The sequence below is a fragment of the Urtica dioica genome, chromosome 5 (assembly GCF_054948205.1).
Source record: "Urtica dioica subsp. dioica isolate 48M chromosome 5, U.dioica_male_clone48M_v1_H2, whole genome shotgun sequence".
In the NCBI taxonomy this organism is placed as follows: Eukaryota; Viridiplantae; Streptophyta; class Magnoliopsida; order Rosales; family Urticaceae; genus Urtica; species Urtica dioica.
Window position 1 is genome coordinate 34390995 of NC_142760.1, and position 26821 is coordinate 34417815.

Here is a 26821-nt window from a genome sequence, read left to right on the forward strand (position 1 = left end):
TTTAGGTGCGACAAATTAAGTATTCGGTGCGACAATCGACCGTCCCGTGGCTCTTCGTCGAAGCTCCGGTGCTGAAAGCGACCTCGAGCTTCGACATCGACTGGTTCGTCTTCGGCACGAATTCTCTGTGCGTGTTCGCGCTCAACCTTGCTGTGTTCCTCCTCGTCGGAAAGACCTCGGCTTTGACGATGAACGTCGCCGGAGTCGTGAAAGACTGGCTTCTCATAGCCTTCTCGTGGTCGGTGATCAAGGACACGGTCACGGCGATGAACTTGTTTGGCCGGCGTAGAAATCGGAGCTGCTAAGAAGAGCGAGACCCAAGATTGATCAATTCTGTTATCCCTGTTGTTTTAATTATTATTAACTTTTGAATTTTTTTTTTATATTTTTCTTGTTGGTCATGATGTTGATTTGTGTCTCTTATTATGGCCAGTCTTTACATTTACAGTATTTACGAGCGAGTGAATTAGAGATCATTACTGTGAACTTTAGTACTATGATATATGAATGAATTAGAAGATTTATGTTTCCGTTGCTTTCTTCAAGTCTTTTTACTCAGCCTTTGTAGCTCTTTCATGAAACCAACATCACCTTCCACTGTACATAGTGTTTGTAACTCTTCCAAATTTCCAATCCCTTCATGCATCCTCACACCAATCAATGATCTCACTTTATTTTATTTCTGTGTCGTAAAAGCCACAATAAAGGTGGCGCAATTTATGCAATTTGTTGATCTCACTTGGCAGCTCCCGCACTAAAGTACCTCTGACATCCAGCGTTTGCAGATTATGTAGCTTTCCGATGGACTTCGGGAGAGTCTTGACTTTTGATTCACTCAGATTTAGGTACTTGAGGTGTAACAAATACCCTATATCTGACACATTATCAACTGGAGTATCTTCAAAATCAACAGCCTTCAACAATTTACATTTTTTGAATAGACCAACTACAAAAGAATCTGATACGTCACTAGTGTTAACAAGAACAGCCGAGCGAATCTTCATATCACAAACACTTTCTAAAACATTCTCTGTAGTATTGTGAATTATCAAACGCCGACCCTTATTTTCAAAACTCGGCTTATTTTTGTCAAATAATTGATAAAAACCCAAATCACTAGCTCTCTTTTGGATTACGTCTCTTATCAAATCATGCACTTTGCAATATCTAACAGATCCATATCGCAAATCAAATGAAACCAAGTTTCTACTGATAAGCTCTGCCATGTACTCGCTAGCGATTTGTTCCAACGATTTGTCTTTTCTCAGCTCAATGAAGCCTTCAGCAACCCAAATTCTGCATAATCTTTTTTCCTCAATGAAAAAGTCTTCTGGGAAAACACAATTTAAGATGGTGTGGCAGATCATGATAGCTGAGCGAGAGAACTTTTGAAACACTTGAGAGCTCACTTTGTTCTTCAAATTCACAATTGAGATTGTCGAGTACTCTTTTCCATTCTACTTTGCAAAGCTCCTTTTTCGACAACAAACCAGCGACAGCAACAACAGCAAGTGGCAATCCTTGGCATTTACTTAATATTTCTAGAGACAAATTTTTCAAATCGGGTGGACAACCTGAGCGTGGAAATGCTTTTCTACAAAATAGCTCCCATGCTTGCTCTGTAGACCAAGTCTTCATCGCTTCCAAGCGAAATGGTATATCAATATGAGAGAAACCAATTTGCAAGTAATCTCCATTTTTTCATGTTGATTTATATCTGTATATTTGTGTATTTTTCAACTCTTAAAACCCAAGTAGAATGAGTAGAAAACAAAAACATTTAAAAAAAAAAGTCTCATTAAAACCTCTCAAGATCAAACCCAATGGGAAAATCTCGATAGAGCTTTGAGTACCTTGAAATATCATTACTTAAAATTACTTAATCTTCGAGTTCATCTTGGCATCACAAAGAACAGTGATAAATACCATCTCAAGCTACAACAGCGATAAAATAAATAAAAGACACATTGTTTCAAGCTGAGAATAAATAATTAAACACACGCATTGAGAATAAATAAAACACACATTGTTTCAAGCTGAGAATAAATAATCAAACACGCATTGAGAATAAATAAAACACACATTGTTTCAAGCTGAGAATAAATAATCAAACACGCCCTAACGTACATCATTCCATGCTCCCTGGTGAAAAATTTTTGAGGAAAATTAAAAACAAGTTCCAAAAAGAAGTAGTGTCAAGTGAAAGAATCTTTTGCAACGAAAAATTGAGTATGAAATTAACTTAATCACGTAGCTGAATAAATATTTACAAGAAAAGAAACAAATACAAATGAAAGCAGTGCTAAATGCTAATTCTTTTTGTTGGGGTGTTGAAACTGGCTTTTATTCGCTCTGTTATTATGCAAGTGCTCTAATCGTGAAATGTAAATAATTAAGACACACATGAGGTTGAGGAAAAATAATTTGGATACCTCATAAAGCTATGATCTGCAATGACGTCCAATTTCCCTGAAAAAATTAAAATAAATTGAATATAACATCAAGTTCATTTCAAGCAAATTGAAATTTCAATATATTGAAACGTTGCTTACATCATTGTTGTTCCTCTAGAAGTTGCATAAGCTCTGTGCTACCAAGTTTGTAATAATCATAATCAAACCCTTTGCCTTTGTAGTAGCAAAAAATGACTGAAGATATGTGCTGAATCTTGCAGTACTCAGAGCCTCCGTCGGGTTGTAGAGCCTTCACAAATTCTTTTGGCATATCAAAAACTCTAAGGGATTTAAGTTTTGTTAGGTGTTGAAGACTGCCTGGAATTTCCTTCATCAGTGAGGAAGGTCCGATGTTTAACTTCTCGAGAAGAGGAAGTGCTCCTCTTTCAAACTTAATCACCTTTAGCCCTTTTAAACTCCTTAAAATAAGTGTCTTCAGCTTTGGAAACCCGCCTTCTTCAAACAGCAATTCCTCTCCGTCGTATGCCTTATACATATCAAGGTATTCCAAATTGGGCAAACCTTTGAGGCATTTCAGCGGCTCGTCGACTAACCTCGAGAAACATAACACAAGACCCTGCAAATTCTGAAGCTCAGGAATCCAAGTCGGCAGTTGCTGTAGTCGACACCTCAGTTGGAGATATCGCAAAGGAAGAGGAGGAGACGAAATGAAATTCAAATTTAACACCTCTTTATTGTTGATTGAGGCTAGATATAACTCTTCAAGATCTTTCATTTTTTCAATAGACTCCCAAAGGACTTTACACATCTCTGCACCCACTTTTGAAATGCCAAATTTTTTCAATTTAGTGAGCCTTTGTAGCTCTTTCATGAAACCAACATCACCTTCCACTGTACCTAGTGTTTGTAACTCTTTCAAATTTCCAATCCCTTCATGCATCCTCACACCAACATATGATTTGACACTGAATTTTATTTCATTGTTCAAAAAGCCACAATAAAGATGACGCAATTTATGCAGTTTGTTGATCTCACGTGGCAGCTCCCGCACTAAAGTATAATTGACATCCAACATTTGTAGATTATGTAGCTTTCCGATGGACTTCGGGAGAGTCTTTACTTTTGAGCCACTCAGATTTAGGTATTTAAGGTGTAACAAATACCCTATATCTGACACATTATCAACTGGAGCATCTTCAAAATCAACAACCTTCAACAATTTACATTTTTTTAATAGACCAACTACAAAAGAATCTGATACGTCACTAGTGTTAACAAGAACAACCGAGCGAATCTTCATATCACAAACACTATCCAAAACATTCTCTGTAGTGTTGTGAATTATCAAGCGCCGACCCTTCTTTTCAAAACTCGTTTTATTTTTGTCGAATAATTGATAAAAACCCTAATCACTAGCTCTCTTTTGGATTACGTCTCGTATCAAATCATGCACTTTACAATATCTAACAGATCCATATCGCAACTCAAATGAAACCAAGTTTCTACTGATAAGCTCTGTCATGTACTCGCCAGCGATTTGTTCCAACGATTTGTCTTCTCTCGACTCAATGAAGCCTTCGGCAATCCAAATTTTGCATAATCTTTTTTCCTCAATGAAAAAGTCTTCTGGGAAAACACCGAAGTACAAGAAGCACAATTTGAGATGGTACGGCAAATCATGATAGCTGAGCGAGAGAACTTTTGAAACACTTGAGAGCTCACGTTGTTCTTCAAATTCATAATTTAGATTGTCGAGTACTCTTTTCCATTCTACTTTGCAAAGCTTCTTTTTCGACAACAAACCAGCGATGGCAACAACAGCAAGTGGCAATCCTTGGCATTTACTTAATACTTCAAGAGACAAATTTTCCAACTCAGGTGGACAACCTGAAAGTGGAAATGCTTTTCTACAAAATAGTTCCCATGCTTGCTCTGTAGACCAAGTCTTTATCTCTTTGACAAACATTTCCCATGACTCTAACTTAAAGGAATCTACGACTCTAGAATTACGAGTCGTGACGAGAATCCTACTACCATTGCTAGTACAAGGAAAAGCATGCTTTAGGACACTCCAGAAATCAGTTTGCCAAACATCGTAAAAAACGATCACGTACCTCTTTGCCACTAGAGAGCTTCTCAAGAGAGTGAGCGCTTGTTCAACGCTGACCATTTCTCCCCCAGATGAGCAGATCTCAGCCATTAGCATCTTGAGAATCTTGTCGATGTCGTAGGATTGGGACACAGTGATCCAAACACGAATGTCAAAGCATCCTTTTTCTTTAACATCGTTGTACACTTTCTTGGCGAGAGTAGTTTTTCCGATCCCACCTTCTCCCACTAATGAAACCACCGTACGCTCAGACGAACCTTCCACCAAAGTAGTGACCAGCTCCGTCGACACCGATCCAATGCCAACAAGCTCATTGTCTTCAAGAAAGAGCGAACCGATGCGAGGGTCGACGCGTGAATTCCCTTCCCCGCCACTTGATCCGCCTTGCTCGAAGGGTCTCAACCCGTACTTCAGACCACTGTCTTTGATTTTTTGCAATGAATCTTCAATTTCTTGAATCTCAGAGGCTAAGTGATGCCGTGTTTTCAGGGTCGTAACGACGTGAGCTGGCTTGCGCAGAGAGCCGATGAAACCGACTTCACTTTGACGGCGGTGCTCGGCGTAATAAGTGTATTCGTCGACGACGTCTTCGATGCGCTCGGCTTCGTCTCTGAGCTGTCTAAGCCACTCATTCGTGGCGTCGCTGAGCTCTCCTTTGGCAGACTTGGCTTCGGCGTCACGGAGAAGAGGCTGGAGGATCTTCAACTCCTTTTGAAGACTGTTGACTTGCTTGTGAACTTCTTTCAAAGACTTGGCTTCATCGATCAGAAGATCAAGCAGTTTCTTAATTACAGGACTCAGAAACGTCTCTGCCATTGTTACCTCTAAACTGATACAGATTTTATCTGATCTACATAAAACCTTTCAAAGTTTAGAGTTTTTTTGTGTTTTTTTTTTTTTTTTATGGTCGTTTAGAGAGAGAGTGGGTATATGATCAATGCTACACATCTCTTTGATACTATCAGCAGATAGCAAACGAGTGGTGCATAAGAAACCGTGTTATTTATTTTTTTATTTTTTTTTATTTGTTTGTATACATTTTTCATTATTCATTATTCATTATTGCAGTGTCAGTGTGTATATATAAAATGTGGAATAATAATTGGCTAAAGTGGTTCGGTTTATCCTCTAGCCGTATTTCGACGACCCTCTCTCTTTTGAAACGACTTTTTAAAACGTCATTAGTATGTTGTGGACTTGTAACAACGTATTATCTATTCGTGAGATGATATTCAAGAACATTATTAATTAAGATTATCAGCTTCTTTGATCATAAACATACATCATATATAAACACAACACATGGCTTTGTGTTAGTTTTTTGTATTGTCTTTGATCTGATCTAAATAAAGAAAGATGGAATCTTTCGGAGAAAGTTGATATATGCCTCTACATTATATAAGTAACTCAATTTACTAGCTACTTTTGTATTCTTAGGCGAATTTCCACCACAATTGACAATAGACTTTTCTTTTGGAAAAACATTGATTAATAAAATAGTCAAGGCTTTAAGTTTTTAGCAAAATAGTCAAAATTACACAATTTTTATTTCTCTTTGTTTGTTAATATCTTCGCTTCATTTATTCATTTTCATGGGCTACGTGACATGGAATAACTTTTGAAGACAGAATAAGCAACAGTATCACCAGATTGAGTCTCTGTCATGCCCTCCATTGCTTTTAGTGGGCATTGCATATTAATACATTCAATTTCAAACCATAAAACGATTTGAAGTTGATGAGATAAAAGGAAAGAACTATCAAAATCCAAGAATAGATTAGCAATTCATTCTTCGGTAATTACGATTTGAAGGAGGGAAGTTTACCTCAAAACTTTTCATTTTTATTTTCATTTAGGCGGGTTATATGAAAAACAAAAAAATGACAAGTATAGAAATATAAAACACTATGACTTTACACAAGGAAATTTTTACGCTCGATAAAAAAAGGGTAATTTAGCAAAATAGCCAACTCAAACTTTTAAAATTGCTAAATAGTCAAGGTTTTGTAAATACTAAGTAAATAGCCAGTTGTCATTTAATACACGTCCAAATTTACAGAAATACCCAAATATTTTCCCGCTCAATCGCCAAACCTGCTTACTAAAAAAAATTAAATTGATATCGAGATTTCCGATAATTGAGGACATTAATCACATTTATTTGAAACCGTTCACCTTCATAACCGCATACCTTTCGGTCATAAAAAAATAAAAAAAAATAAAAAAATTATCCCAAAAGTTTTCCAAAAACGCTTCACTCTTCCCCGACGAACTCTATTCATCTTCCCCGACGAGCAATTTTGGCCATTAAATCTCAATCTGGTATGCAGGTATAGATTTCTTCCTATTGTAACTCGTATTTACAATTTTTCTTCATCGATTTACACAATAAAACAAGGAAAACATGATTTTTTTGTAGCGGTTATGGAATAAATGGGTTTTACTAATTTCCGACAAAGATTTACACATGATAGAAAGACAAATCTGGGTTTTTGGGTTCGATTTTTGAAAAACATGGATTTTGTGTTAGTCATCTTCCTTTAGGATAAAGATTCATATATTTACTGCATAATATGTCAATGACTTGTGTGTATTTACTAGTGGACGAGTTATACATGGCTTGTGGTCTAATTAAAAGGAAAAATGTGTGCATGTACATGTCAATGACTTAGGTGTGATGTTGTTGAAAAGGAATATGATGTCTAGGTATTTTAGATGTTATTGTTTCTTTGTTAAAACGTGTATTTACCGTCGAAAATGTCAATTAAAAAGTAGTGACGAAGATATTTACATGTATTTACTGCTGAATATGTCAAGTTATAAATTTTTTATATCTAATGAAATTAGAATATTAAGGCGTATTTACTGCAAACATGGTTAATATGACTCAACCACGACGGCGAGAACAAAAATAACTGTTGTAAGAAATAAGACGCTCACAATGACGCCGTCTACCGAAAACAGTTTGTAAATCATGTTGATTACATTCTGTATTTACACCACCTGACAATGGATTATGGTTTTCCAGCCATTGACGTTCAAAAAGCTTAACTACAACATAACAGTGATAGTAAATATACGTAAATACAATAGTAATTTTATGAAAACCTGTGCGAAAATAGCTTAAAATTTCAACAACAAAAAAAAAAAGAATACGAACCTGATTCATTCAGAGTAAATAAGGAAGATCAATATAGCGACTATTAGGGAAAATCAAACTAAAAAGTAAAGAAATAATCAAAACAGTAAATAAGGAATAAAAATCAAATATATAAGGAAACAAAATAACAATGCACAACCACATTAATTCAGTTGCTACATATAAGGAAATAATTAAACAACTAAATCGTGTACACACATAAATTCGGCCAGTTCAAATTTAAAATTCTGGAAAGCCTAAAAAATTCAAATTTCAAATATTTTCAGAATTCAAAACTCTAAAAGGACAGATTTTGGAATTGAAAAAACATCTAATTGGGCCACGTCATCCGAGTGCCTATTTATTTAATATTTACAAAACCTTGGCTAATAAATAGTTGTTTGAGTCGGCTATTTTGCTAATTTTTTGAAAAAAAAAAATCAGCCCACCGCGAACCATAGAGAAACCGAGGAAGAGAGAGAGAAAGAGTCTATCGGAGCTTTTCTTTGTTGTGTGAAGGTGAGTTCTTCGTCTCATTCTCTTCATCTTCTCCGTTCTTCTCGTTCTCTGTTCTTCTTCTTCGTCTGAGTTCTTCTCCTTCTTCTTGTGTCGGGATTGATAGTTTGGGTTCGATTTTCTTCAAGGTTTGAAGGCGCGAGTTGTGGATGAGGAAGAGGTTTAGCGCGCCAATTTTTTGATCGTCGTGAGGTAAGAAACCTCATACTTATTTTTTCTCTTTACTCCGATTTTAGGGTTTCAGATTGTTTTCATGGACTAATGGTGATTTGGATTCGTGTATTCTTTTTTGTGTGCGCTCTAGGGTTTAATTTCTTATTACTGCTCTTGTTTTGGTCGAAAATTGGAAAATGGATTTGGTGGTTTTCATGTTATAAAGGTTGAACCTCTAGATTAAGGATTAGATCTCGGTTATTGAATTGGATGTTCACGTGTTCAATTTCGGATTTTTAGACTTGCTTGCTCGGATTTGGATTGATTTGGGTACTTCAGATTTGTGAGGATTCTGAATGGTTATCAATTATGATCATGTGAATTGTTTATGTTTGTTTTGTGATATGTGGTTGTGTTTGAGGATCGGTTTGAGCTGGTTGGATAGGCTTGGTGACAGGTTGATATAAGTGTACGAGCATCGCCGATTGGGCTCGCCACCGTAAGAGGTTTGCTTCATTTTTTTGGTACAAGTCAAATCCCGCGGGTGTCATTGCCGCTGCCAAAGACGGCCTCTCTCACGACGCCATCTCCAGGTTTCTCCTTCCAGCCTCCGAGTGCGAGTTCACTTTCAATTCATTACGATTCTCGTCCTTCTTCATTTTTTTGTGATTAAAGCTCTGCTGAATTTTGATTAGTTGAGAGAGAGTTGTGTTTGTGGATAGGTTTTTGAGGAGCTTCGGAAGGATCTGTGGCCGGTTGCGCCGGACCAGCGTTCGTCTAGTTGTGTTTGTGAAGTTAATTGTTGTTGGTTTTGTTTCGCTAAACAAAACCCTGCTTTGTCCCGTGTTTCCTTTTGTTTCTGGCAAGCTCAGAGACGTGGACACGGGTGAAGATGAAACGTGGCAGCAGTGGCAAGACGGACAGTGAAGTGATTTATCTTGACCCGTTGTAAGTAATCTCTGTTGTGTTATGGCTGGTCCAAGTGTTCAGAAGGTATCAATGGTGTTGGTAATAATATGCAACTTGTAGAACTTATTACATGTGTTGTGCAGGATATTGTGTGCTTTTGTGGTGATTTCAAATCTAGTTGATGATTATCTATTCTGGATTACAATTATTATTTTCTTTTGTGGTGTGTAGGCTTTCAAAAGGCACTATTGAGCGCCCATGGAGGGCTGAGCTAGCTAACGATAACCACTCATTTGAGGTAATTTCTTGTTCAGATATAGTTTTGAGAAGAAACACCAGCTTAAAGTATTCTTGCTATGAAACTAGTTCACGTGAGAAATAGAACTTGAGTATTAAATGATTGAGTTGATATTAGATAATATTGATTCAAGTTCATTTTGATTCTGAATTTGGTTGTTGCTGGTTCAATTTAATATTCTGATCCCTTTTCCTATTTTTTGGTGCATATCGCCGATGTTTGATTAATCGTTGGGACCTAAGCTGTATGTGTGATGTATCTATTTCGTTTAATTTTTATTTATTATTTTCAGTGTTGTTGTCGTGGTCGAGCTGTCCTGATCCGATGTTCACTGGCTTTATATTCTATTTGATTATGAGTATGTGTTTTGTATTTTTTTTACTCTCGTGTGCATATCAAACTTGAACGCACTAGGCCTAATGCCGAGTGTTTAATTTCAGGCCGTTGTGCGGGACTGAGCCGATATCCGATAGACGAGCTTGTCCAAGCCACCTCCGGTAAGTCTATCTTCAAATGAGAAATATTGAATATGGGATTGCATGTTGTGAAAGAGATGCACACAAACAATGGGCAAACGGTGCCGACACTCACTATCATCACTATATATATGTGTGATGTGTGTGTACTGATCTATATGTGTATTGAGTGTGAGTATTGTGTGTGTAATGATGCAGATTCTCATCCCCGCCGGCGATCTTCGGGTATTCAACTTTGTGTAATGATGCAGATTCTTGTCCCCGCCCACAGATCCGATCCTCAACCTTTGTTTAATTTGTTTTATTTTATAGGTTCTCTTCTCAGCCTAAGAACATGTAATGCTATATCTCATTGTCTGACTAAGTAAATTGTGTGCATTGTTTGCATGCCTTTATAAATTGTAAATGACTTTTCATGATGATTTTATTAAATATGAGAGTATATATTTGTGGGGGTAATAAAAAATTCGATTATTTAAAATATTTATCTCAAATGGGCTGCGGCTCGATCAAAGCCCATTATCCATTTTGTAGATCGGCCCACGGAATCAATTTTGGGTCTAGTTCGATCTCGACAGATCGGCCCAAGTCCAGTCACGCTTTCCAGCTCGACCACGTCCACTTGGCCAGAAGAATCAGTCAATCAAAGAGTATACTTCGTCTCGAAGACCGGATCTGAGACGACTTCAACCCTGACGAGGAGGACGGATCAATCAGCACGTGTCTTCAACGAAGAAGCTCCGCCTCATCTATAAATAGAAGATCCGATGTCGATTTTCACACACGCAAGATTACAATTCCAACTCTCAACCCATCATTTCTTATATTTGTATTGTTTATAGTCTTGAGTTCGTCATCTTGATCTTGTCACTTCGTCCCCCTTTCTAACCCAGTTTCACGATCAATAAAGTTTATTCTTATTTTCTTCTTATTATATCATTTAATTTTCGTAATAGTTTCTTATACGACGTCTTCTGAAACCCTCACTAAATAAAATCAAATATAAGCATATTGTTATTTGTGATTGCTGATCGGTCAAGAATTCGACATCAACAATATTGTATTTTGTTTTGTTGTGTTTTGAATTTATTTTAGCATGTATTTTAATAGAAAAATTGAATTTTCAAATAAAATTTATAATAAAAAGAGATACATAAACTACTATTTATAATCGTAGTCTTAGATTACAAGATAAGTAAACACTACAGACTACAGATAATAAAAGTAGTTGTACGATACAACTACAACAAAAATTGGTTGTCTATATAGTATATAAATTAATTAAACAATTGATAGGTGCGTTAATCACGCGTAAACTCCTATCTCCCGAGCTTAAAACCAACGACTTCTCAAGGATTTTTATTATCTCTCGAGTGTTTTTGATGGATTTTCAGGTCTATATAGGTTCTACTAGTGTTTGGAGTCTCAATATGGAAAAATAAGCTAATCGGGGTCAAAACAGAGCAAAAACGAAGAAAAGAAGCGAAGAAAGCATTTTTTCAAACTCCGCGCGCCGCGAGGTCCATTTCGCGTGCCGCGGAGTGGAAATTCTGCACCAAAAGCCACAGAGTCTTACGCGCGAACCGCGCGGAAGCGAAAAGAAGGACCGCGCGACGCGCAGGGTGAAGCGCGCGGCGAGCGGTCGTCCTGACAAACTTCGTTTTCTTCAATTTTTTTAGCAATTCTCAGCCATTGGATGGGATTTGAAGGCTTGGATTGCTCCGAAAACAAGCCCATTCAACATTAAAAAGACCAATGTACTCAGAAGAAGGCATGCATGGAATGAGATTTTTAGAATCTATCAAGAACATCTTTTCATTTTCTTAGTTTTTCATTATTTTTCCAAAAAATTTCCAGACTTGTTGATACTTGTGGCTCCAATTTGAAGCGAAGGAGAGAGCTGCAGAGTTCTACCATTGCTACAATCCTAATCAAAGTGTTCTATTCTCTAAACTCGTATATTTGTAATTCAAGTTCTCCATATGCTTATGATGTTTCTTGATGTGTTGTTCTTGTGTTCATCTTTAAGTATTTTTATTGTCATGGTTATTAATATGAACTAGTCTCATGTAGGGCTATGGTGTAGCGGGTTCATTACGATGTAGGATTCATGATATTAGAATTGTTAGGTTGTTGTTTTTCACTTTTACTTAATCCACAACTATGTTTAATGCTTGTATGAATGTCATGAACTCATGCTTGTTTTATGTTCAACTCTAATGCTTGAGAAAGATTAGGTTGTTGTGTTTTTGTGTAGATTACTAGAATTCATTCATAGGCTAGATATATCTAGGTTGTTTTAGACTCGTGAGAATACTCTTGTTTTTTTATGCTAGCCGTGCTTGTTAGGAGTTGAGATCGAGAGATAATATTCCGGTATCGGTTTAGGTTGTTAGATGCTTGAGAAAGATCTTTCAATTCTATTAAAGTGAGTATGAGTAGTGAAAAGTGTGAATCTCAATAGCTTGTTTCTTATCTTAATTCAGCGAATCCAAGTTGTTTTGTGAACCCGTGAACCATAGTCCTTCCCTTTATCCAATAGAATTTTTGTGCATCTAGTTGTTTAATTTTGTGACGTGTTAGTGAATTTTTGTGACAACAATTCAATCAACTATATTTAGTTCTATATTAGCTTGTGATTATCGGATTCCTTATTTAGCTAATCCTCGAGGGATCGACTCGTTCTTACGATTTATTACTATTGCGACCACGTGCACTTGCGTGTGCGAGAAAATTCGCAACAACAATAAAAGATTACATTATAACCATGTAGTCATATAGTATATAAATTAATTAAGCAATAAAAAACTACATGGTAAAAACGTAGTGATTCAGTTTAAACTACATGTAAATATCGTAGTAGTATAGTTTCTCTATGGTTTTGGATAGTATAAGAAACCACGGCAAAAAAACGAAGTCTTATGCAAAGTGGAAAGACTCCGGTGCGATAGACGCCTGAAAAAAAAACCGTAGAGAAACTATATAGACTACATTTAAAGACTATAGTTAAAGGGCCTTTTTGTGGTAGTGATTCTACACATTTGGTATGTGTATGACCTGAAAAAACTTTGGTTGTTGATGTGTCGTTTAAGCATCATTACGGAACACTAATCGAGGTCGCTATGATGGTCACAATGAAACTTGATCTAAATCCTGAAGTGATCACAGATTTTTAGGTTATATTACCGGGTTCTTTGACTCATTCGTTAATGACTACTTGAAGATGCTTAAATACTTATGTCTTGAGAATTCGGGATATGATCCGAGCGGAAAGTGATTCACATATACGGAATACATCATTCCTGAAAGAAGGTTAATGTTCACTCACCTAAGGATTGATTCCAGAACTAATTGATTGCACGCACTTTCGTAGTAAGTACGAACAAATCTTTCACTGGGGAAGCAAGATGCCAAATCTTATAGAACCAAGTCTTATGTGAAATGACCTCTACACGAAAATCAAACGCCCTTGGCCGTAGTTATTCTAATTTGGTGTACATAAGGTCATCGTCAACAACCCTGTTTATCAAATATATTAATGGTAACAAAAATTAATAACCACCATTCATTCATCCTCAAACAGAAAAAAAAGACTTACTTCCTTAATCCCTTCAAAAGACAATCCTGCATTAGTGTCACATCGCCATCATTCGGGGGCGCGAAAGGGTCCGCCAGTGGATGCTTTAAAGGTTTGGGACACCCTCTTGTGAATTTTGAGTAGATCTTCGGCTCTACTGTTGGCGTAAAGAGTATTGGCGTTCGCCTTACACGTGATTGTCTTTCCGGGGACTCACAAAGGGAAATCACTCGGTCAAAGATCACCTCAGACGCCTCTCCATCTATTGTTTGAGATCTTTCGGGTACAGTGAAATTACATTCAGTATCCGACATGCCATAAGACTCAACCCCTCCATAAGAATATGGCTGAGGCGAGCGAAGAGGTCCTAGTGTGGCCGATATGTCATCACTGTCGTTGTCGTCTGAGTCTGATGCTTCATTGGGACATTTACCTTTACCTTCACCACCACCATTGGGACCCTCATTATCAGTTGTTTTTTTTCTTCTTATGTCATGCTCAGTCCTTCATCGATGTGTGTCTTACGGGCGTCTTGCTGGTTCCCTCCATTTTTGTCCTCTTCATCGTCGTCTTTTTTTGTACAGAATCGTCTTTGCACTTCGTAACCAACTCCTCCTCTTTTTTCTATTCCTCTGTTATTTCTTCTTTCTTTTTTTCTTCTCCTTCATCTTCTTCTTTCTTTCCCTTTTTCTTCTCTTCCTCTGTTTTCTTCTACTTCCTCTTCACTTGCTTGTTCCACTTTCTTGTTTTTCTTTGTTTCTTCTTCTTCTTCTTTCTCTTTCTCCACTGTTATCTCTTTTTTCCCATCTTTTTCTTTATCTTGTTCCTTTTCTTCTTGCTCTTCTTTCTCTTCTCTCTCTTCTTCCTCTTGTTGTTGTTTTTGTTGTTGCTCTTCTTTCTCTTTCTCTTTCTCCTGGTCACGTTTCATTCTCTCCTCTGACAGCTTCTCTGCCTAGTCCTCCATAAGCTTTTGCTTCGCAGCCTTTTGTGCCTAGAAGGTGTTCAGCGTATCCAGGACATACTTCACGTCATACTTCATGTCCTCTGAAATCCTTTTGATCTCTCGATGAAGATCAATGAAATCAGTTTGCATGTTACTTAACTCTTTCTCCAGATTTGCTAATCTCTCCTGAAATAAAGGAACATACCTACCTGAATTAGTTACAATCAGTTACATACACGTAACTAAAATCTATAAATTAGTTACATAAATATCACTAAAATCTATAAATTTTACATACATGTAACTAAATTCTATAAATTAGTTACATACACGTAATTAAAATCTATAAATTAGTTACATACACTTAACTAAAATCTCTAAATTGGTTGCAACATGAGTTTTATCTCATGATCAGCAGAGGAGTTTTCCTTCTCCGCAACTGTTTTCAATTTCTTTCGAGTGCGACCAATGGTTAAGTCGGGCTGATAGGGGGGTTGTACGATGTCACTCCAAATGGCTCTAAAATCAACCTGGGAAACATTAAAAAAAAAGTTTTTAGGATCTGCGTGTCTAACAAATTATTTTGCAATCTAATTTATGGTACATCTTGTAACCAAATGGACTGCAATGCAGATTCGTATACTCTGGAGGAAGAAGACCATCGCAGAATCAATGGCCTAGCATCGTCTTTCAGTATTGTGCATAAACCCAAAGACTCTAATTTGGGTATACACTTGTACGCCTATACCTGCAAAGGCAGCAGAAAGGCTTCCAAATAGACCTTCTTGGTTTCGGATGGGCTACTTGGGTTGGCAGCTTTCTTCGCAAAACTCCTCACGATCAACTTGAAGTGATCCCATACAACATTTCCCCAGGGGAATCCGTTGAATGTTGCCGGATCATCAACCATCTTTATGTATGATTTGTTCTTCATGGCAACTGTCCGTTGGCTCGAGAGAAGCACATTGTAGAGGAAGTGGAGAAGAAAAAATCGAACTCGCTTCTCAACGTCATTCCAGTTCTTGATGTCCGTGATGAGTGCTGCAATGTTGCCCCGTGTGGCAAGTGCCCCTTGCTTGAAGGTTTCAACAAATAGACCCCCGGCTGCAATCTCGTCGTACTCGTTGGTCGCCGCCTTGTAGGAGTCATCTACTCACAGGCCTGTGATAAGGCTGAAATCTTCCCTGGTGAACTCCCTAGGGATGCCGCCAATCTCTATATGTAATCTGTCCTCTGCTTTTGGAAGTCCGTCAAAGTAACCTGTCCTCAGCATAAGATTACTGATGATCTTAGAGGAACGGGTTATCGAGGGCATCTCAAAAAAATGCCCAAAGCAGGACTCTCTAAACAGGTCTGATTCATGTTTCAACATGGCAACTTCTTCAACGAACGAAGTGACGTTCTCGTGGAAGTTGAAGTTGAACTGCCCCACAAAATCCTCTGCCACTTATCTGGTCCAACCCTATACATGAAAAAAAAACAGTAACATAACAAAATTAGTTACATAGCAAAATCCTTTTCGGGTTTGATATTTGGGATTTGGGATCGAGATTTGGGGGTTTGCGATTTGGGGGTAAATTATTTAGGGTTATGTATCAATGCATCCACAAAAGAAGAGATCGTGGGAGAAACAGGAAATCAGAGATGGAGGTGAAGGAAATAGAGGAAGACGGTGAAGGAATCGGCGGCGGTTTCAGTAGGCGTTGAAGAGGTAGAATGACTCGATGGAGAAGGAAATGAACATTCGCGGGAGAAAGGAGTTTATATAGGGAACGTTTATATGGAAAGAGGGAAATAATTATGACAAAGGCATATTTGTAAATGTACACCTCAGATTCAAATGACTACTCTTAGATGTGCCATTTTTCAAAAAAGGTGTGGAAAGTGGCCATAATTTACTCCTAGTTGTGACAATTTCTAATCAATAAAACCAAAGAGTTCCTAAAAAAACCAGAGAGTCAATGGGAGGTACTTAAAAACCGAAAAATAAATAATTGAAAATGTCAAAAAGTGTATTCTAAAATTTGATTGCCCATAAAGAACGTTGGACAAAACTACCTCATAACAAATAAGACCAATTATTGAGAGAGAGTATATAATCTCTGAATCCAACTATCCATGCATATTGTTCATCATGATGAATAATAGACATTTTTTTCTTATTTAGTTTTAATTAAAATTGCATGATATGAAGTACAGTTTTATGTACCCAAAAACAATGTCACTAAGGTGGGATGTTCAAACTTATAGTACCAAAAAAGGAAATAATCTTATATTCAAATGTATTCATTCACCCTTTCGAACAAAAACAAAAAACAAAAAAAAGACACTTCATAAACACTAATTTTGCGAATCAAAGCTTAGAGGTCGTGATAGTAGGTCTGGTTCTCCATAGAATTGTTATGAATTTCTTTACATATAGAGCTTCAAATATTAATATGAAATATTATATCAAAATTTGAATACCTAGGTTTAATTTCTTCTCACTTCTCATTTTCGAAATCTAATTTTTTTAATGTTTAGAACATATATATGAGTATGAAGTTTTTTTCTTGGATACTCATGGTTTTGTATAGGTTCGAAGCCTCTAATAGAAAGACCACGTCACCTCACCCTAGTTATAGGTAGTAGCGCTAGCCTGTAAGTGTAACCAAGCGTGGCTTTAGGTTGTTGGCTAAGGTTGTGACGTTGACTAATTAAGTCAATGGATTTGGGTCTTGTGCTGGACTTACATGACAATCAATGCACTCACGTTAGCTTAAGAAGAGAAACACTCAGCCCTCTTCCTCAAACAATCTCTTTTTAATTCACGAACTCCTTTGTGAAAAAGCCTGAAACAGTGAGTCGGGCAATGAGCGCTTCTCTAATCGCCGGAGGACTTCTCGCGCTAAACCTCATCTCCTCCGATGCACCGCCGAAGACAAACGGGTCACTCAAAACCTTTACAAAGCTTCTTTCTTTCTATTTGGCCATTTTAATTGAATCCCGTTTCTTGGTTGTTTTTAATTAGAGTTTTTGGCTCAATTAATGGTCCCTAACTTTTTACACTTAAAACCATTTTAGTCCTCATACTTTTTTAGAAGCAAAATCATCTCTAGCCTATTGGTTTTTAACACAAGTAGTCCTTCTGTTAAGTTAATTAACAGAATTCGCACGTGCCTTGCATGTGAGGGTATTTTTTAAAGAAAAAACATTTTAATGGTAATTTCTTGAATTAACCAAAATTTATTATTTTAGATCAATATTCATAACTATGAATATTGATCTAAAATAAATAAATTTTTCAACTAGGCACTTAGTTATTACAATTGGCTATTTTTTAAACTTTTTCAAAACGTTGGCTACATTAAAATTTCAACGTTTTATTTTAATTACTTTTCTAGAGTGCTCAAATAAAAATAGGCACCACGCATCGTAGCTACGTCTATGCATTGTAGAATTCAAAGAAAATCACAGCACTGTGTCAAAACTGTTAATGAATTTAATGGAATTATGATCATAACTCATAATTTCCCTGTGACCGGAACAAATACCATTACTTTATTTTTTCAGATGAAACAATATGGACCATCAAAAGGGAAAAAGAAAGGGAGAAATCTTAAACATGAAATATAATGGAAAGAAAAGGAAGAATGTGAAGACTTTATATAAGCAAATTCCGAAAGCAAAGGAAGATGATTGGTTTTAAGGCCATCTTGGTATATATATGCGTATTGTTATCTAGAACAGTAATAATAATGATAGCGAGAGTTCATATTTTTTTGGAAAAAGTAGATTTAAAACGCTGGTGGGATGGGATTTCATGACCATATGCTATTTAAATTTATTCACTCATTTATTTATTTATTCAAGATTCTAAAACAATGGTCCTAATTCGGTGTTGAGAATTAGGCAGCCATACATAATATGTGATTGATTCTACAGGTTTTGATGTGTGAGTTTTGTTGTTGTCACAATTTGGCTCTTCAGTGACCCAAGGATCAAAAACTAACGTAACCAAATAAGGTTAGGATAAGCAACTAAAAAGTTCGGATATAAATTGACCATTGATAGGTCATATTATTTTGGGTTTAAATGATATAGTTCGCGGTCTTGTATTCTATGTATTATACCAAATATAGCTGATTTCTTTAAGTCGATCTTCATTCCACTTTCAGTAGCAACTCATAGACATCGAAGTTTATCGAGGGATTTTATTAAAAAGGATGAAATCTGATTGTGGTGAGATGTTGATCAATAGACTTTGGGAACCATTAGTTGAACGTAAAATTATTATTATTTGCTAGATCACACACATATAATAATGAGTTGTACATTAGGTAGATATTCACGATGATAAGTCCTATTCACTATAAGAAGCGGGTCTTCATTGGTATCAAAATAATCACCTCGGCATAAATTTTGTATAGACTCAGTTTATTAAAGTGATAATCTAGCGACGTGATTTTAAGGATGTAGCCAACGTTTGATAAATTTGTAATTTAGCCATTTACAGAAATAAACGGTTAAAAAATATCGAAAATACTCTTATGTAACATAAATCATAGAAATCAAATACTAGTCAACATTCTAGCCAACCAAAACTTATCGTGTGTAAAATAAACGAATATTAACTGAAATTAAGCCAAGAAAACTTGTAGCCAAAACTTATCGCGTGTAAAATAAATGGAAATTAATTAAAATTAACCCAAAAAAAATTTCTCTTACATTATGAATTACGCAGATTTGAATGCTCTTTTCAAATCAACTAATTAAACTATAAAAAAATATATTATGAACTATTAAAAGTTGACGTGTATTCTTTTTTTTAAATGAAAAATTGACGTGTATTAAAACGTTAGCTACATATTGATGTCAGCCGATTTTAATATAGGATAATCTAATAATTTGTTAATGAATAATAAAACCACATCATCATCCGCAGTTAGATTTGAAACTTAGGTGAAATGGTGGCTAGATTGTTATACCGGCGTTTTAAGCTTCATCCGACTAATTTTTCTTATTAAAAACAGTGGTCTACATAATGAGCATTTTGTTAGACTTGGATACAAGAGATGAAATATATTTATTTAATCAATAAAAAATTGGTCTATAACTTAAAACATGTATCCAAATCTCTACTGTTAATTTATTTGTGATTGCTTGAAGCATTTTAAAGCTCTATCATGCCATGTTATATTTATTCAGCAAGCTTAATTTATTAAAACTATCTTGAGTGTTGAGAGAGAGAGAGAGAGAGAGAGAGAGAGAAAATAATTGCCTAGCTCGGTTTGTAAACATCCCCGCCTTTCAAATGTGTCAGAACTTGAGTCAGTGCGAAAGCATAAGAAAAAAAACGTATGTTCATTCATCAAAATATCTTAATAGCTCAAACGTTCTTTTTTTTCAAGTACATAGAAAAATATATTACTTGTTACAGCGTCATTTTTTCATCGTGGAACAACGACTCTCCTACTAAAATATGACCATAAAAACCCAAAGCAGTGTACCTACGAGATCAAGGCCCATGCCCAAAGACGAAAACCACAAGTCTGGCTCATAAGGTCAAAACTCTAATTAAGAGCAAAGTCACGAGTCTTGTGTCCGAGACTTTGAGACTTTGCGCCTTGCGGACCTGCCGCCATGGACTACGCCTTGCAGAGGAAATTCTTCTTGGTGTGGACTCAAAAAGCCAAAAACTCAATTTTCTCTTGGGCCCAAGTTTCTTTCAAGGCTCATCATAGTCCTTCAAATTCTCTCACTAAAAATATTATCTCTCTCTTTAACTCTAGAGACGAGATGAGATCTCCTCCCCACCTCACAATTATTGAAAAGATTAATGTTGAACGTAAAAATGCGCGACGGGAGAAGACAAGCACTACAACAAAAACTGGCAACAGCCGCGACAAAAGTCGTGGTTGTTGCTATGAAAGTCGTGGTTGTTGGTACTTCAGCCGCGACAACAGCCACGACAAAAGTCGCGGCTGTTGCCCCGTTGCTGTTGATCAACAGCAACGACTTTTCGTGGCTAAAATAAGCCGCGACTAGTCGTGGTTGTTGTCGCGGCTGATTTCAGCCACTATATTTTGCTGGGAAACCTATTTTTTCCGCCAATTTTTCTCATCAATTTTTTCCCGCCATGTTTTCTAGCCATTTTTCCGAGTAATCTTCAGTTAGAAAATCAACCACCATTCGACACACGTACAATTATAGGGTCTATCCCTAGATCGAACTAAATGGGTTCGAAGCAATGATCCATACTCATTCAATTTTTTACAATTCATATATATACATATATATATATATATATGTACACGTATGACTTTACATGTAATGTCTGTTTAATTTACTAGCTAGTGGAGCTCGGTTATTAGTCTTTGTAGAATATAAAAGAGTTTTATAAGCAATTAGGCCACCTAAAACGTTTGGTTTGGGATCTAGCCTATGTTTGGAGTTTTTTAGGGAAATAGCCAACCATATTAGGTAGCAATAATTGTTTTACTTTTTTGTCCTTCAACAATTAAAGTAGTTTTTTAAAATCACGTTTTTTTTTTCCTTTTTTTGTGCATCTTAAATTCTTATTTTGTAGAAAGTAGTTACCAAATATTTGAATCAACTTTCTCTCTCTTCCACGTTCTTTCTCTCTCTCTCTCTCTCTCTCTCTCTCTCTCTCTCTCTCCACTTTTTAGCGATTTAGGGTTAATGAATCGCATTTTAGGGTTTATGCGCCACCGTATCTCCTTGCTCCCAGCCTGTCCATTTGTGCCTCGTCGCCAAACCCCGACGCCGTCGCAGGGACGATCGTCATCGCCGGCCTCGGCAACAAGCTCGCCGGTAGGGGTTTTTCAATCGTCTGCTGAGCCTGGAACAGTTGGTGGTGTCGATCAGCGGCAATGTCCGCGAGGCCAAGTCGCGCCGCCACCGCCACGTCGAGGACTTTCATCGAGTTTCTACTCTCGGCGGGGCTGTTCCAGGAGGCGGCGGAGCGGCTCGCCGGAGTCCTCAACGACGACGGTTCTCGTCCGTGAAAGGGAAGACGAGGCAACGGCTCTGGCTCGAGCTCTGCGATTTGCTGACGAAGCGCGCCGAAGAGATCTCGGGGCTTGACGTGGAGGCACCGGCTCTGACGAAGCTCTGCGATTCGGGATCAGGAAGTTCACCGACGAGGTACAGATGTTTTATTTACAGTTATTTCCATTTATTTCCATTCAAATTACTTAAATGTGGAGAATGAGATAATTTCCAGTAATTTACGTTTATTATCCGTGTTGACAGGTTCCCAACAGTAACGTCAATCTTGGTGAGCCGTTCTAGATTAGCGCGCCACGTATAACAATTTTGAAATTGTATGTTATTTTATATTATTATTGCCTATTATTTAATATAATTATATTCATTATTTCCATTTGATTAAGTAAAAAGGCAAATTAGTCTATTAATTATTGACACCTAAGCACGTTGGCTATTTCCCTAAAAGTTATGAAACATAGGCTAAAAACAAAATCTATAGTTTCAAAGTGGCTATTTTGCTACAATGCCCGATATAAAATGATCTAGATCTTTTGGCCTTTATTTTTTTCTCTATTTCTGTCCTGCTAATGATGATGTTCTATACATAATTATTAATATTTTATTGTCATATTAATTGATAAAATTTTCTTAACACCAGTGGTTAATTAGAATATGACGTTGTATATATAAGAGGAAATGGCGGCATAAGTGTCCAAAGTTTTTGGGTTTTTACACTTATGTACCCAAACTTTTTTTTTCGCGACCCAAAGTGGCTTCTCCGTTACGCTGTAAGTGTTTTGGACGTTAAATGTAAACGGTGAGCCACGTGTCTTCATCCTACAATGTCTGAGTTTATAAATGAGAGTAAATGACGGCATAAGTACCCAAAGTGGCTTCTCCATTCCTACACTTGTGCCGCCACTTACTCTCATTTATAAACTCAGACATTGTAGGATGAAGACACGTGGCTCACCGTTTACATTTAACGTTCAAAACACTTACAGCGTAATGGAGAAGCCACTTTGGGTACTTATGCCGCGAAAAAAAAAGTTTAGGTACATAAGTGTAAAAACCCGAAAACTTTGGGCACTTATGCCGCCATTTCCTCTATATATAACCACAAACTAGTGGAACGAAAACAGACAATTAAAGAAACGGAGGACATATAGACAAAGATGAACATGATTTCATTGCAGAGATTACAGCTCATGAGATCATAGAGCTTCCAAAAAAAAAAAAAAAACACACCAAAACGACTGATTGTTGTACATGCATTATAGGCTACAAAAAAGAAAAAAGAAAAAAAATATTACACAATATTACAAAAACCCCAAAGACGTACTTAACCCAATCAGCAGTTTTACAAGATTCCACTTCTTAATTATACATGTCTAAAAAATAAACCCTTGACTAGCATTTTTCGTAATTATCATTTCCATTCTCATTCTCATTACTGATCATTTGCAAGGCAGGTTTGGGCTTAGGGTTATTGGCTCTGTACCACTTAGCACAAACCACATAGGCCACGAAGTTGACGAGGCCCAGTACGGTGAGAAGGGCGTAGAAGCAATCGAGCCGGCCGTGGTTGATGTCATCGGCGAGCCAGCCTTGGCCGTCGTGGCTTCCCGTGACCCTCTTCACCACCGAAACCAAGAAGCTGCTCACGAAGAAGTCGAGAGAGAGCGTCGTGAGGAACAAACCCGTGCTCATTGTCTTCATTCCCTTCGGGGACTGAGTTATGAAGAAGTCGAGCTGACCCGTGTATATGAACGCCTCGCCCGACCCGACCAAAAAGAATTGTGGGATCAAGAGGAACACGCTTATCGGGAGCGTCGCTCCGGCTGTTGAGGAGGCCGTGGATTTTGCCACCGAGAGCCTCTTCATCTCTGTCACCGCCGCGGCTGCCATTCCTAGGGTTGATAAGACGAGGCCTATCGCGATTCTTTGTAGGTTTGTGAAGCCTATAGGAAATTAAAAGAAAGAAAATATAATTATAAAAGATTAAGTAGATTAGCTAGAACTACGTGACAAGTTTTCATTGCATTCTCATAGAGTAATTTGATATAAAAAAAGAAAAAAAAAATCATTTTAATTTTTAAACTAGTCACATATTTCATATTAAAAAATAGGACATCTTCCTAATTGAGCTAACTGGATGAGAATTTTAACTTAAGACTATAGTTGCTAATCATGTCAATCAATAAATGCATATAATACAAATTAGTTATCCAGGTCAAGAACTAGCTAGAATTCGTTATTTTAGAATCTCAATTAATAAAGACTATGGTAGTTAACCACGTTCAATCATGACCTAATAATAAGTTGTGCAAATAGAATTGCTTTGTAAGTAAGGTGGAGTTTACTAGACCATGCATCCATGTTGTGATTGATTTATATAATATGCACGAACATCTACACTAAATCATAAATGTTTATATATGAACATACCTTGTTTGCCAGTCCATTTCTTGAAGAGAGGTATGATGACACGGTCGTAGACAACAATGGTGATCATAATGGCGGCGACAAAGAAGACAGTGAGAGAGCCGGCCGGGATTTGGAAGGACCCGACGGAGCGTTCCATGGTGGAAGCTTGTTCGACGGAGAAAGTGATCATCTGAGCGTAAGTGGTCCAGAACAGAATGGTGGTCGCCCATATCGGAAGCAACCTTATCATCATCTTCACTTCCTCCACTTTCGTCACCGAGCAAACCTTCCATGGATTCCGAGTCGACACATTCCCGTTCACCTCAAAGTCTCCTTGTTCCACTATAGATGCCTTGTCCAAGAACCTACAAGGCCAAAAATCAATATTTATTCATTTCCATACACTACTAAAGAATTTGAATTTTTTGTGATAAATTTTGTTGCAACAATTCTAAATTTCTAATACTAAAAATACTATGTTTATTCACGTCCAAATGACCAAACAAAATACTTTTACCACAATTATTTTTCCTTCACAAAAGTTGTAGATTTATAGCTAATGAACTATACATTCCCTCACCATAAATTAATCCATCGTAACAGAAAATATTTGTAGCAAAAAAAAAAAAAAAATCATCACTAATTAATAATAATAGTTTATTAGTTTCATGAATAACTTTTTTTTTCTTATGAATGATCACAAACTAAAAATATAACTAATTATATGGTTAATTGTCTTACTAAAATTTGCAACAAATTTATCACACCGAATATATTAGGGTTACTAAAAGTAGTCATTTTGTCACACCAAAAAAAAAACCTACCAAAAGTTGTAACAAATTAAAAAAAAATAAATAAAAAACACTACTACAAATTTAAACTTGCTAAAACAAAGTTTGAATATAAAAAATGCAGAAAAACCTATCGTGTACCATATTCATACACCAACCATAATTCAACCATAAGAAAACAAGAAGTTCAAGTTTGTTTTTTGTGTTATAACATAGCCATTTGGGTGAAGACTGAGACATCAATGATTGTGTGCAACCAAATCGGGAGAAGTCTAACGATGCAATTGAAAGTAGATATACGCATTTCGAATCACAAAAAAAAGCCCGTGTCGGAATTTGGAAATAAATAATGACGAAAAGCAGAATATAAAGTAAGCTCGGGGCTGTTTGTATTATGATCGCTCAGAAACAGTACAAAGATATTAACTTGGAGATAAGAATCGAAAATAGAATCAAAAGTAACATGCCCGACATATGGGCTTGATTGTCTTATATCTATAGTCTGGGAGGTGAGGTTGTGAGCTCCGGACTGTTAGGGACACATCGTGTGTCAGTTGGGACTCACTATTTGGTCTTGGGACACATGTCGTTGGAGACCTATTCGTATGAAAAGCGGTTACGGATCGATCGGGCTGACGAGCTTTGTATCTCCGGATCTTCGGGGAGCGGTTATCTCGAACCGGTATTTGAATCTTATGACGGGCAGGCGTAATACCTGAACCTGCTAGCCCTCGAAAATAGCTTTGTCAATGACGACGTTGTGACGATGATGACAACACAACAGATTTCTCAGATTTTTGTTTCTATTTTCAAATTTTTTGGGTCTATGAAAAGAAGTATCGCATTTTTGTGTTTATTTGTGTTAATGTTAGTAACTGAAACGGTAGAAAAATAATATTTCGCTATTTAGTTTTAATTTTTGTCCAAATTTGTGTTAATGTCGGTATATTTGTGTTATTGCGGGTATATTTATATTTATTTGTGTTAATTTTGGTAAATTTATTGTAGAACAATGCCTGAATAAATTTAGAAATTATGACGCAACTTTCGAGCGTCACGGTAAAGCTTTCGATCAGATCGGCGGTGAAGATCTCGTAATATTTTTTTTTATATTTTTAGGGAATTATTTTAATCTATTAATGGAAGAGTTATTTATTATAATGTTTTTCATTTATTTATTTTATTTTTATTAATTAATTTATATTTGGTAACTGTTTATTTTAATGAAAAGTATTTTTATCTAATTAAATTAATTAATGTAGTTTATTGACTAATTCGTAAAATAAACTAAATGTTGACTAGTTTGTCAAAATTAATTTTTTTATTGACTATTTTACTCGAGCGCCCATCAAATTCATGTATATAAACTCTGTTACGCCCAATTTAAGAGGAAAACAAGAAGTTTTTTTTGTTTTTTTTTTTATCAAAAAGGAAACAAGAAGTTCAGGTTTGTTTTATGTGTTATAACTTATAACATCGATGATTGTGTGCAACCAAATCGGGAGAAGTGTAACGATGCAATTGAAAGCAGATGTACACATTTCAAATAATCACAAAAATAAATCCCCAAATCCTAGGGCTAGGGTTTAACTCTGCGAATCTCGCCGGAGAAAAGCGATGGGCCACGGCGGAGCAATGTCGGAATCGGTGGCGAAGAAGGTTCTCATCTCATACGCCTACGTCAGACTCTGGATCTTCCTTTTCTTCACAGTCATCGTCTACAACAAGTACATCCACGATCCCAAGCTCTTCAACTGGCAATTCCCAATCTCTCTCTCCCTTACATTTTCCTCACCGTATCGTTCATCCAAATGCTCAAAGCTCTGATGCCAGTCGCCGTGTACTCGATCGGCGTCTTGCTGAAGAAAGACGGATTCAAAGCCGAGGCGATGACGAACATGGTCTCGATCTCCATAGGCTTCTTGCTGTGTTCCTCCTCGTCGGAGTCGTGAAAGACTGGCTTCTCATAGCCTTCTCGTGGTCGGTGATCAAGGACACGGTCACGGCGATGAACTTGTTTGGCTACGGCCTGGCTTTCATCGGAATCGGGTATTACAACCACTCGAAGCTGCTAAGAA

The 26821-nt window shown here is 36.9% G+C and overlaps 1 long non-coding RNA gene and 2 pseudogenes across 11 annotated transcripts; 1 reads left to right on the plus strand and 2 right to left on the minus strand.

Annotated features, from left to right (window-relative positions):
- Nucleotides 1-2005: 2005 nt before the first annotated feature.
- Nucleotides 2006-5504, minus strand: LOC149398051 (disease resistance protein RPM1-like; annotated as a pseudogene). The gene is made up of 3 exons (XR_016296973.1): nt 2553-5504; nt 2433-2469; nt 2006-2142 (listed from the first exon to the last, which is right to left on the minus strand). The product of XR_016296973.1 is annotated as a disease resistance protein RPM1-like (transcript).
- A 2572-nt stretch (nt 5505-8076) lies between these two features.
- Nucleotides 8077-10929, plus strand: LOC149398052 (uncharacterized). 9 transcript variants are annotated; one of them, XR_016296909.1, is made up of 8 exons: nt 8077-8182; nt 8308-8371; nt 8778-8925; nt 9055-9280; nt 9473-9539; nt 9832-9897; nt 9980-10036; nt 10214-10414. It is a non-coding gene; the product is annotated as an uncharacterized LOC149398052 (long non-coding RNA). The 9 variants fall into 9 exon arrangements; XR_016296915.1 differs by lacking the exon at nt 8077-8182 and adding an exon at nt 10531-10929 and having other exon boundaries at nt 8203-8371; nt 10214-10327; XR_016296913.1 differs by lacking the exon at nt 8077-8182 and having other exon boundaries at nt 8196-8371; nt 9028-9280.
- An 11784-nt stretch (nt 10930-22713) lies between these two features.
- Nucleotides 22714-24337, minus strand: LOC149398053 (protein NRT1/ PTR FAMILY 6.2 pseudogene; annotated as a pseudogene). Its single transcript, XR_016296974.1, has 2 exons — nt 23974-24337; nt 22714-23486 (listed from the first exon to the last, which is right to left on the minus strand). The product of XR_016296974.1 is annotated as a protein NRT1/ PTR FAMILY 6.2 pseudogene (transcript).
- Nucleotides 24338-26821: the final 2484 nt, after the last annotated feature.